The sequence below is a fragment of the Pleurodeles waltl genome, chromosome 4_1 (assembly GCF_031143425.1).
Source record: "Pleurodeles waltl isolate 20211129_DDA chromosome 4_1, aPleWal1.hap1.20221129, whole genome shotgun sequence".
NCBI classification, from domain to species: Eukaryota; Metazoa; Chordata; class Amphibia; order Caudata; family Salamandridae; genus Pleurodeles; species Pleurodeles waltl.
The window spans coordinates 475,562,508-475,575,269 of record NC_090442.1 but is presented as its reverse complement, the minus strand read 5'-3'; the positions used below and the strand labels follow the sequence as shown (position 1 = coordinate 475,575,269).

Below are 12,762 nucleotides of genomic sequence, written 5' to 3'. Positions count from 1 at the left end.
GGTTTCTGAACTTAGAGTGCTTTGTGCTAACCCCCTATTTTTGTAATCATTAATTTGCCTGGGATGCAGCTCACAGTGCTGCAGAACACTACTCTACTATCCCCCCACACTGATTTAGTGAACAGGGAGATTCCCAGGTGTAGGAAATAGAGTTACTGGTTGTGGAGAGGGGGGGAGAAACCTACTCAAGCAGCAACTATAGTTCCTACCAGGTGAAGTCACAACCAAACCCCAAATTAATCTGTGCTTAACTATCGGGTAGCCTGGCACAAAGCAGTCAGCCTTAACTTAGAGGTAATCTGTAAAGTATTTGTGCTGCACTTTAAACAGTAATAAAGTGAAAACACAAGACAAAGAGGAAGAGTAAAATTAAATAAATTGAGACCAAATGACAAACATCCAAGCAGTAGACCTGGAGATATGGAATTTTAAAGATAAAACAATGCCTAATAGCACAAAGTGCCAACTGTGGATATCCGGTCGTGCCAGACTGGGGCAAAGTCACAAGTTCGGGCTGACTGCGATGGCGCGAGGGCCAGACACAGGACCAAGTTAGGTTAGCTGAGCAAAGTACCTTAAATCCTGATTGTAGAGCATTGCAAATCCTGCATCAAGGAAGAATCATGCAGCAGCAGTTTTGATGGGCTACAGGCACTGGTATGGAGTACGGCACTGAGGATGAGTCACACAAAAGCAGTTCTGAGGAGCTGTGGGTTTGCGATGTGAAGTACAGCCTGTTGCAGCAGAAGTTCTGATGGGTTGTGGAGGTCTTGCATTAAGGGTTGCGTCATGCAGCAGTTGCGATGCAGGACTGCAAGCCAATGCGTTGTGCTGCACTGGTCCTTCTGGGACCAAAGCTAGGCTGGCAGAACATCTTTAAGCCCACTGGCAAGGGTCCAGAACTGGAATGGCACCACTTGGAGGGGGGACAAGACTCACAGCAGAGTTCAGATGCTGGGTCCAAGGTGGTTAGAGCCTTTTCTGCCCCTATGGCTCTGATCAGAAAGCCAGCAACGTATCCCTGGGAATCACTCTGGTGGTGTAGGATCAAGGTGTAGGTCTACTCCTTTTCATTTAGGCAGCAGGGTAACAGAGCAACAGTCCTTCTTCCAGCAGTGCAGCACAGCAGTCCTTCTGAGTCTTCCAGAGGTGTACTGAAGAGTTGGGTGTAAGGGTCCAATATTTATACTTGGTGCCAGCTTTGAAGTAGGAGAAGGTTCTGGAGTATTCCACCCCAGAGGGGTTCGGAATTTCCTTCCTCTCTGCCCTGTCCCTCATTTGTCTGGGGACTCAAAAGAATAATGTCAAACTCTTTGTGAGTGTGCTGTGGTAGAGGCCTTGTGATGTACAAGCATCAGCCACTTATCAAGTAAGAGATGGTCCCTCCTACCAACACCTACTTTGCCCTTTGATTCACCGTCCGGGAGCAGTATGCAAAGACTACTGCCAGCTACACATAGTCATGTGACCCAAGTTACAAGCCCCAAATGTTCGGGACAAGAAAATGTAAAGTTTCTAAAAGTGGCATTTTCAGACTGTGACTTAAAAATCAGACTTTGCCATTAAAAAGGGCTCTAATTGTAATTCTTTAGATGCCACACTTAGCCAACTGGTTCCCAAATGAAAGTTATCACTAATTAAATGTAGTAAGGTAATACAAGAGGGAATTTATCAACCATGCAGTCATTGGTGGCTATCATGGAATGGAAATATTATAAAGCTAACTGACAAGAATGGCAACCAGTCATAGTAAAACTAGTGGAACTCCAACTGCTGCCACTTGTGGCCTTACGGCTTAAGGCTACAAGTAAATAAACACTCATGTTTAAGTCGTGGGCAAAAAGAGATAAACTTGTAAGGAGAAACACGCAGTGACAGAGGAAAACAAATTGGTACCTCAAGACGGAGCGAGAAAGAGAGATGAGAGACGTAAAGGAAAAAATATGAGTAGAAGAGAATGGATTGAATAACAGGTGGTGAAAATGAAAGAGGGGGGTAATTAGCACGGAAAGTAAAGGAAAAAAGAAAACAACAAAAGCACGTCTAAAAAAGCAGCAGCCTGGTGACAGGATGTAAAAGAGATATAAGGTGTATTAAAATGTAGATAGACACCAGAAGTCTTGTGTCTGGCTGCTTCACATGACTAAAAGAAGCAACAGCCTGGTGACAGGATGAAAAGGAGATCTAAGGTGTATTAAAATGTATACAGACACCAGAAGCCTTGTGGAATCAAGACTTTGGGGTGGCTTTAGGACATCTTCAAGTAAAACACAACAGCCGGCCATCTTAGGGTCGGGCTCAGGTTTGTGTCTGTCAAAGACAATGACTGCAGTTAAAAAAAAAAAACAGAGCTCACCCTATGTTTATGTTAATATATGAGTAACAAGATGTTTATCAACAATTTAGATCTAAAAAAATACACCTTGCACATTTAATTTACTCTCTAAAACTAGTTTAATAATGTAATTACCAAACTCCAAACATGCTGTCCTTTTCAGCCATTTCAAAACTCAAGCACACATTGATAAACAGAAATTATACATGACTTAAAAATTCTCACAAATGTTTTGTTTATAAAGCGTAAATGCAGTCAGGATGTCACATAAGGCCATAAACTTCATGCACCTTGTCACATTTTAATCTATTGCAAATTGCAGCGTCATTAAGTCCAGCTATAGATGCCACTATTAAAAATATGTAGCTTCCTGAACAATATATGCAATTATCGGTTTTATACTTGTCCATAAAGTATATATATATGCATTTGTCTATTGATTTAAAAGAATACAAGGTTATAAATGTAAAGTTTATGCCTTAAATGTAGGCACGCTTACTGTCTTAAAAATGTACTGCTTTGCATTGACAGTCCACAAACTGAAGCGCATATGCTTTGGTTTGCATGTGGTTGTATACATTAGGGGTATATGTATTGTTATAATATATAGCAAAGATTTTCTTCATTTTGACTGGGATGTTGGCTGGTTTCTTTTTGCATGAGGGATATTAAAAGGGTATGACATCACTAAACACGACTTCAAGGCACATGCTAATTTGACGTCCCACTATGTTTGTAGTTGTGCTCTGGTTTTCTACACAATAAAGAATGGTGCATTCTGGGGGGCGTGGCCAAGCCGTCTAACATGGCGGACTCGAGCTACTAGAGCTCCGCGTCGCGCCCGGCTTATCCGTCATTATCTGAGGGGGCTGGGGAGCTGCATCACCCTGCGGGCGACTGAATCGGAGCCCCGACGGACCCGCAACCTGTTGGGGCCGAGAACGGACCCTCTGTGGATGCGCAGCGGGGCTGAGCCGCGTCCGCATGAGCCGGGCCTGCCGAGCCGCGGGGAGGCGCGGCCGCGTGGAGGGGAATGGCACGAGCGGCAAAGACCGTGCTCCTGGACTGGAGCACCCTTGAGGCACGATCCTTCAGCGGTGGCCGTCCCCCCGCAGAGGTAAAGAAAACACCCCAGGGGACGAGGAACGCAGAACATTCGTGTGGGCCCCCTGGGAGCAGAGAGTAAGCCCATGCTGAATCTGTGGAGATTTTCTGGGAACAGACGGGCCCCGGCGGCATTTGAGGAAACTGACTGTGGCGAAGGGGGCACCCACTGGAGGACTAAGCCCTTTGTTCAGGCTCAATAATGGAGCTGCTAGTGGAGAGTGTTCAGGGTCTGGTCGGGCCCCCGGGGAGCAGCCGACACACATCTGTATCCATCTGGGGACTATCTGGCCTGCTGCAAACTTGTGAATTCTTGGTGAGACCCGCGAGACCAGAGACAGGCCCGGGAGGCGGAGTTGGAGCGTCGAGTGGAAGATGCGGAGGGTCGCTCCTGGAGGAATAATATTAGAGTTGTGGGCCTTCCAAAGGGTGCAGAGGGCCAGGACACAGTGGCCTACTCAGAGAACTGGCTGAGAGGGCTGGTACCAACGGGTGGACTTACTACCTTCTTCTCTGTGGAGCGCGCCCACCGGATTCCTGCGCGGTCGAGACTGCCGGGGAGTGCTCCTCGCACATTCATCATCCGTCTCCTCCACTACGCAGACAGAGATATTATACTGCGAACTGTGAGGACTGCCTCACCCCTCCGGGTGGATGGCGTGCAGATCTTGCTGTTTCCGGACTATACCCTAGCGGTGCAGAGAGACCGGGCATCCTACCGGCCTCTGAAGCGCAAGCTCAGATCCCTCGTCTTAAATTACTCTTTGCTATTCCCTGCCAAGCTGCGTGTCGTGGCGGAGAACAAGTCACACTTCTTTACCACACCTGATGTGGCATGGGAGTGGCTTGAGTCATCAGGGCTGGCCACGAGTGGAGTTACGGAGCAGACCGTGCCGGTGCCCAGAGGCAGGCGCAGCCGAACCAGGCGTGTCCAGAGGAGAGGTGAAGCCCAAGCTAATCCTGTGACGTGCACGTCAGATTTAGAACAATTAAAGCAAGAGAGAAGAGAGGCAATTCATTCTGCTGCGGCAACAAGTGCATCCCCGCTGGCGTCGGAATCCGACACTGAACTTTCACAGCCGGCTAGTGACCGACCTGTTACGCCGGATCGCCTGTCGGAGTTGGGCCTCGCCAGGAGCCCCCCCGTGACACCAGCCATGGCAGATGAGCTCTTTTAAAAGATTATTGAGTTGTATGGAGAAATTGTACATTGATGGAACTCTTTTGTTGGTTAACTAGATCCCCATCAGTAGGATTAAGGAAATGAACTGGGGGCGGATCCGGTTGATGGGAGAGTGTGTCTGACATTGTGTGGTCGTGTGTGCGGCCGATGACATGATGCCCTTTCTCGTGCGCTGCGCTTCCTTGCGGATGAAAAATGTGGACCTCCCCCTATGCTCCCCTCTACTGTTCTGTTATCTGCTTTAGCCGGGTAACATAGCTTGTATTGGAATTGCTCCTCTGTGGGGTTGACCTACCCCATCCTCCTATTAGTGGAGACACATTATGTGTGGTTGCACGCTACTGTTTTCATTGTTGGGTTGTCTATCTGCTCTACTGGTATTAGTTATGTTTTGGTTCTGCTGGAAGGCGTCTCTTACATACCCGATCGATAGCTGGGTGTGGGTAAATGTCGGGATGGTGCTATGCTGAGGGAAGGGGAGGTGGGAGATGAAGGAGGTTTTGTCACCTACGATACGTCTTCATGTACAGTGATTACCTGGAACGTGAGAGGCATACATACTCCCAAGCAGCGATACGCTATCTATTCCTATCTTAGAAGGCACTCAATCCATTTGGCATTTTGAAAGGGACACATCTGGTGGTACTGGAGATCCCCCGGCTGCGCCAACGCTGGAGAGGGCAACTGTACACGGCAGGGCACTCAGCGTATGCTAGGGGCGCGCCCATTTGGATTAGAGCTGGCACTCCCTTTGCAGGAGAGGAGCCGATCGCGGACCCGCAGGGTAGAATTGTGCTGGTTCGGGTGAGGTTGGCAGGTCATGCTGTTGTACTAGGCTCCATATATGCTCCGAACATAGACCAGACATCCTTTCTACATGGCCTGTCTCAGCATTTGGTAGGCTGGAGCGACCTCCTATAGCTGCTGGGTGGAGACTTCCATAGTGTGCTTGATGTGGACCTGGACCGATCCTTTCCCCCGTTGCCCACATCTCCAGTGGTGACTGCCTCAAGCAGTCTGGTGACCTGGACAAAGCAATGGCAATTGGTAGACATATGGCAGCAGCGGCATGCACAGGATAGGGTCTATTCCTTCTACTCTGCCCCACACTCCCTTCATGTACGCTTAGACAGAATGCTCTGCACTCCTAACCTGGCCTCTGTAATAGGGAGCACGAACTACTTGGGGCACACGCATTCGGACCACTACCCACTGCTAGTGAGCCCGAGCTGGGAGACCTACCGTCCGGCTGTGCCTACCTGGAGGCTGAGGCCGGAAATGTTAGAGGACGCTGCGTTCAGAGCGTCACTGAGTGCTGCGATCCCAGCATATTTTGAGCTCAATGATGGCACGGCCTCGTTGAGTTTGGTGGAGTGGGACACATTCAAAGTCTTTGTCCTGGGGCATTGTTTGGGGGCCCAATGTAATCTGCGTCATTCCGTTGAACGCGACCTGACCCGGGTGGAGCGAGTTCTGCTACGACCGGAGGGGGAGGTAACTGGCAGTCAGACTGAGAACTCGACACTAACAGCGGTACGTGCTGAGCAGCTGTCGCTCCTCGAGCGCCTGCGATGTTTGAACTATGCTGCGCACTCTGCGAGAACTCATGCTTCGGCCGATAAAGCTGGTAAACTATTAGCTTGGTTGATCCGCCGATATAGTGAGAGGGGGCCAATAGTGGAGATCCGTTCGCAGGCGGGGGGACTGGTACACGCACCCGGGGAGATACAAGCTGAGTTTGCGAGGCATTACAGGATGCTCTATGCCTCGGGGACCCCTCCTGGGGACGACGACTCCACCGCATTTCTCGCTGAGATGGAACTACTGCACTTAGGGGGCGAACAAGTGGGGGCACTTGAGGCACCTCTTGACCTTGAAGAGATAAAGTCTAGTATTCGTGAACTTGCATCCGGTAAAACGCCGAGTCCAGATGGTCTGCCAGTTGACTTTTACAAAGCCTTCGCGCTGAAGTTGCCACCCAGGTTGCTTTGTGTGTATGAGGAAGCTGACCGGAGGGGTTGCCTGTCAGCCACTCAAAGGGAGGTGCTGTTTCCCTTCCCAAACCTGGGAGGGACCCTGTGGAGATGGGATCGTACCAGCCCCTGGCAATGCTGAACACTGATTACAAAATATTAACAAAGGTGCTGGAGATGCGACTGGCGCCAAGTGTGCCAGGTCTAATCCACCCTGATCAAAACGGGTTTGTCCCGGCGAGAGACACCTCGCACAGTATTAGAAGGTTGTTCTGGGTCATGCAGTACGCAGGGCGGGGTTGGCCGAGGGCGGGCTGCCTTGTCCTAGATTTGGAAAAGGCCTTTGACTCCCTGGAATGGCCCTACCTGTTCAGAGTGTTGCGGCGGTTTGGTATAGGACCGTCCTTTACTCGCCTGGTTAAGCTGTTATACACCAAACCGCAGGTCCGGGTAAAGTTGGGGTCTGTGATATCGAGCCGATTCATGTGTGCAGAGGCATGAGGCAGGGCTGTCCCCTTCCCCCTTTTTGTTTTCACTCACCATGGAGCCTCTGGCGGCGGCCCTGCGTGGAAAGGGGACTAACTGGGGAATCCCTCTTGGGGACGGTCTGCACATAGTGTTGTTGTATGCTGACAACCTACTTCTGTACTTCAGAGATGTCACGCAGATCCCGCCAGAGGTTGGGCTACTCCTGCAACGCTTTGCGATGTTATCCGGCCTTAGGGTAAACTGGTCTAAGTCGTACCTCTTTCCCTTTGATCCGGGACTCTCGGACCCCGAGATTAGTCTGGCCGGGAGCCCTGTTCCGTGTCAGCCATGCGCGTTCCGGTATCTGGGCATCCGAGTCTACCATTGTGAGAAGGATTTGCTTGAGGCCAACCTCACCAAAGCGGTGTCCTCGGTTAGGTCTCAAATGTCGTTCTGGAGGACGCTGCCGCTATCGGTGGCGGGCAGAATAGCACTCCTGAAGATGGTCGTCCTGCCGCGCCTCCTGTATTTTTTCTCCAATCTCCCACACTCTCTTCCTCCTGGTTTCTTTAGGGCCCTGGAAACGGGGCTGAGAGACTTTTTCTGGAACGGTGGCCGATGCAGAATTGCCCTAAAGAAGTTGTGCCTGCCGCCCGATAGGGGCGGTCTGGCAGTCCCTAACATGGAGCACTACTACCTGGCGGCCCAGCTTCAGTGGGTATCCAAGTAGCTGGCGGATGCCCAGCTGGCTGACACAGCATCGGAGAGAGGTCCCTGGTCACTGCTCCAGGTTCAGCACCTGTTCCACCCGCTTACATGTGCGCCGACTCAGCGACAGTTGTTCCTCAGAGTGGCCCATATATGCTTTCGTAGATCCCTTCGACTGACGTGACAGGTGGTCCCATTTGCGCCGGCACAGGTCACTTTCGGGCACACCGCGGGCCCCAGGATCACGTCGGACTCCGAATTGCGTGCGTGGCACAAAATAGAACTGTGCACGTTGGGCGATCTTTATGAGGAGGGTCAGTTGCTCCCGTTCGCTAGGCTTCAGGACCTGGGGCTGCCTCCCAGTCAGTTCCTACTATAAAACTCCTTGTTACGGGCCCTGAGGATCGGGTGGGGAGATATCTCGGTAGCTCCTCCCACTCATTTACTGATTCAATATTTACAAGTGATTGGCCGGGTCGTCACTTGATTAGTTGGCTTGCAGATGCGCTGCAAATTCACACTGCCCTGGAGAGTGAGGTGCTGCATGCGGTGTGGGAGGTGGATGTAGGCGGTCCAATGGCGGAGGCGTAGTGGAGGTCAGCCCTTTCGGGACACCTTAACATACCCCTTAATTCCAGATTTCGCCTCATACAGTACTATTTGGTCCCCAGAGCCTACCTTACACCAGCCCATGTGAACAAATAGTTTGCCCGTCGGGACACGGCTTGTCCCCGATGTCATGAGGTTGGCGCAGACTTGTTACATATAGTGTGGTCCTGTCCTAGTTTGTGCTCCTATTGGAGGGTGGTAATTGATAGTCTGTCTGATTGCACGGCTCGACAGATCCCTTTCACTTGGGAGGCGTGCATAATGGGGTTATTCCCTAGAAGTAAGAGGCACAGAGCGGAGGTGCGCTTCACGGACCTGGGACTCATTGTGGTGAAGCGGCTGGTGACTCGTACGTGGAAGTCGCCGGACCCTCTGCCGGTGCAAGCCTGGAGACGCTCCCTCGAGGTATGGGCAGGAGCAGAGGGTGCAGCACTGAGGAGGGAGGAGGTGCTGGGATCGCGCAATTTCCACTGTCGACCAGCTGGGAAGAGCTGATGATAAGATTGCGGGGAGTGGGCGGGGATACGGAGGAAGGAGGTTTGGATTAGTTCGTCTGAGTGTCCATTAGGGGAATGTTGTGCTGCGCTGAGAGATTAAGTGTGGGTATTAGTGAGCTCTGATGCACTGCTAGAAGACAGTAAGGCATAGTTTATTGAACCTGACGCCTGGCCTAACCTCTCCGCTGACATGCTGAAATAATGCAGTTTAGCCCTCAGCCTGATCGGGAAGCAAATGTGTGGAAAATAATAGTATAGATGTCCGCAACCAGTAGTTGTTATTAGTTTACATGGTTAGTTCATACAGAGCTAATAAAATCTGTCTACTCAACAATGACACTCGATCCACAATTCTAAGGTTGAAAAAGCGTTGCACAAGTGAATGTTGCCAAATGACACGCTCACCAATAAATGTTATGCAGAGTGCCCCCCACTAAGTTCACAAAGGCATATTAAGAGAGCACTGGTAGAGTATCTTAAACGGGTAAGCGCTGCTGGACACAGTCTATAGATGGCCCAGAAAAAAGGCCAAGCATGAGCGGTTTGCTGTAAATTATAATGCAATGCCCTGTTATATCTCAGTCGAATAGTGGTTGCACTACTGATGCTACACAACGCATTGTATTAAAATGTTGATTCATATAAATGATGTAATGTTGTAATAAAACTTTAATAATAAACAGATTTATGAAAAATAAAGAATGGTGCATTCTGCTAATGGGCAGTGAATGGGGACCCATCCTGCTAGGTTTCAGTAAAAACCGCCACACTCTGCTGAGGGAGACAAATGATGCTGCATTCTCCTGTGGATGGCAACATTTTGATGCATCCTGCAGGGCAGAGGTAGATGATTGTGGATTCTGCTAAGGTACAACAAAAAAGGCAGTTCATTCTGGTAATGTATAATGAAAACCGATGCATCCTCCTGAGGAACAATAAACAGAGCCACTACTTCACTTCCTACAGTGGCACATTAAACGCAGTGGCATCCCACAAAAGACTGGTGCACTCTGTTTGAGTTCAATACCTGCTAGGGATTCTAATCAGGGAATAATAAATACTGCTGTATCCAGCCTGGGAGGCAAGAGTACTGGCACAACCGTTATGGCGGACAAGAATGTAGTTAACCCCTAATTAGGGGAGGGTTTGGTTACACTTTCAGCCTCAAGTATGTTCCGCCTAGTGACATTTCCGCAACAGAAAGCAGAATAAAGGAACATACCAGGGGGAAAGAAAAAAAAAACACCTCAGGAAAAATTAACTCCAGCCAGGCCTTATTCAGCTGGGAAACTGCTGTCAGCTACCATGCATGTCTAGTGAGCGACCTTCAAATGCCAACACACATGATAATGTGTTTTACATCGATTACAAGAAGGTGGGGAGTGCGTGAAGAGAATTATGGGCCTGTGCCTGCAGACTGGAAATGTCACCTGTGTGACTTCGCTTGCCAGACTGCTAAATAAGGGACTCCTGAATGAAATCTTGTCACAGTGACACTCTCAACACAGCAAAGGCAAGCTTTGTGAAAACATTTGTCTCAGCACCTATCATTTTCAGTTGACAAGCCCCACCACCCAAAAAAAAGTAATAACGTTTATGAGGTCTTCGAAAGACTGAAAGGTTACAAGAAGGGGAGGGACCGTATTGGTCTGGGATGCGAGGGCTGTCAGATGTTATGTGCATACCACCACGTGACGTACAAATGCATCCCCTTTAAAGGGGAACGGTCACCAAGCACGTGCAAAGCAATGACTGCTGACTTGATTGACCAGGAGCAAAACTAGTAATTTGACGATTAGAACGATGTGATACACGTTTCTGGGGCTTCTGCTAACAGTACAATAGACTAGCAATTTTAAGACGGCAAACCAAGAGCTTCTGAATGTACAACGACACACACGTAAATGTTACATCCCATAAACTGTGCACTTCTAAATATAAAACAATTTTGCGTAAAGAACCATTTTATTATCACTATGTAATGTTACATAACCGCGACAGGACGTCTGTCTCTGTCTTCTACGCATAAAACAGTAGAGGTGAACCTGAAGGCCTTGCTTTTGAGGGCATCATTATATTCGTTAGCAGGGACCACGATCACAGAGGTCAGTTAGGCTATCCTGGGTTAGCAGGTGCTACCTAGAGCTTGCTCAGTAGCCCTGACACTGCCTTTTCTAAATCCTTATGCCACAGGGCACGAAGGCACCGCAGAAACAAAGAACAGACAACGGTCTAACAGGCGTGAGTACTTTCTTCCACTCCGTATGCATCCCCACTCCTACGCTCTCGCAAAACATGAATGGAACGATGCACAGAGAGCACTCGTCTCAAGTGCTTCTCCCCGGTACTTTCGGAATAGTGCCATCGACGGCGGCCCAGTTCCACAGACCGCTCTGCTTTCTGGTGCCTAAACTTAGCCTGAGGTCTCCTGGATGGGTAGATGCTTGGAGCTACTCCCCTGGGACGCCTGTCCATCACTGCAGACTAGACGGGAACAGGTCAAAGACGGCTGCTTCTTTACAAGAATACAGTAGACCGGCAAACTTCTTTCTTCTAGAAAATGCTATCACAGAAGGATAGCGCGAGTCACACTCTAATGACCGTATCCCTCAAGTGATGTTTTTTTTTTCCTTTAATCAATCTTGAACATTCTCTAATAGGCTTTTCACGCAGGCTGTACATTATAAATATATCAGTGTCTAAATTGGGTGATGGTAGCATCTGTTATCTACAGCGCTTAGAAGCGGAATTCGTTCGGCACAAAGAGCAATGTAAAACATTGAACTTTTATGTATCAGACTAACTGGTGTCTATATTCCCGCCCCTTCACCCTTTCGGGACAGTTATCCTCCAAATCCCTTTGTATTGTCTCAACAACCTTGTATTTCGGAGCACGCTTGCACGGGGATGGCGCAGCTGTTGCTAATGGGCGGTGCTATTTCCACGTCGAGACTGTATTCCCAGATTGCAATACCTCTGCTCCTGTGCACCCTCACTGTGCTAGTCTATAAGGAAAGTCCTTTCCATTGTCTCTATTGCATTACATCATGCATATTCCTCCTACTACTTAACCCTTTACCTTCCAGAATCTGGGCAGACTATAGTGTCGTTCTTAATGGATGCAATTAGAGATACATTAGCATATCACCCTCATTTGAAATAATGCCACCATATGTTCTTCCATACACAGCATGCAAAAACTGAAAACGAAAGCTATGGAAGCAGCGATTCCATGGGAGGTCTGCCGACAGTGGAAGTCATGATAAGATGTGAGAAGGTAGGGGATATGTGTAGTTGCATTGTCTGGGGTGGGGCTCTTAGCGAGGGGGTACGAAGGTGAGAAACGCCGGTTCCGGCAGTACCTAGCCCGTGGTTTCCTTCTCCTCCTTCAGCGGTTCAGTTAGAGCTGCAGTCTCCAGCGGCCGCTGCTTGGTTCATCCTCTTTCACACACACGACTCAGAGCGCAGCCGGTCTCCTGACCCTCCATCACGCCCGACAGTGACCCTCTCCCTGCTCCAGGAGCAGCCGGCAGCTCCACATCTCAGCACCGAGAAGCCAAAGCCTCCACCGGAAAAATGGCATAGTACTACTTCTTTTTTTTCTTTTTTGCTCTGGGAATCAGAGGCCGGTAGAAACCATTGTTAGGAGCAGAGGAGGGGAGGTGGCTCTTAAAGCCCCAGCATCCCTTTCCTTCGGAATTGGAACATCGATGCAAGAAGAAGGTGGGTCTTGTAAGGACGGATTCCTTTCTTAGACCTAGCAAGTATTTCCACATCCCTCCAACAAAATACATATTGCACTAATTTCTCAAGTAGAGATCATATTTACCAAAAAAAAAAAACTCAGGCCAGCGTCAAAAATACACCTGATCTCCCCTCATTCAC

General features: G+C 49.3%; 1 protein-coding gene across 4 annotated transcripts in view; it reads right to left on the bottom strand.

The window, feature by feature from the left end:
* PPFIA2 (PTPRF interacting protein alpha 2) overlaps positions 1-12,527 on the bottom strand; it is a 1,804,029-nt gene extending 1,791,502 nt beyond the window's left edge. The window contains exon 1 of one of the 4 annotated variants that reach the window (XM_069228760.1): positions 12,240-12,527. The gene's annotated coding sequence lies outside the window, so the exon portion shown is untranslated. The remainder of the gene's footprint in view (positions 1-12,239) is intronic. The other 3 variants (XM_069228762.1, XM_069228763.1, XM_069228761.1) reach the window with 3 other exon arrangements.
* Positions 12,528-12,762: the final 235 nt, after the last annotated feature.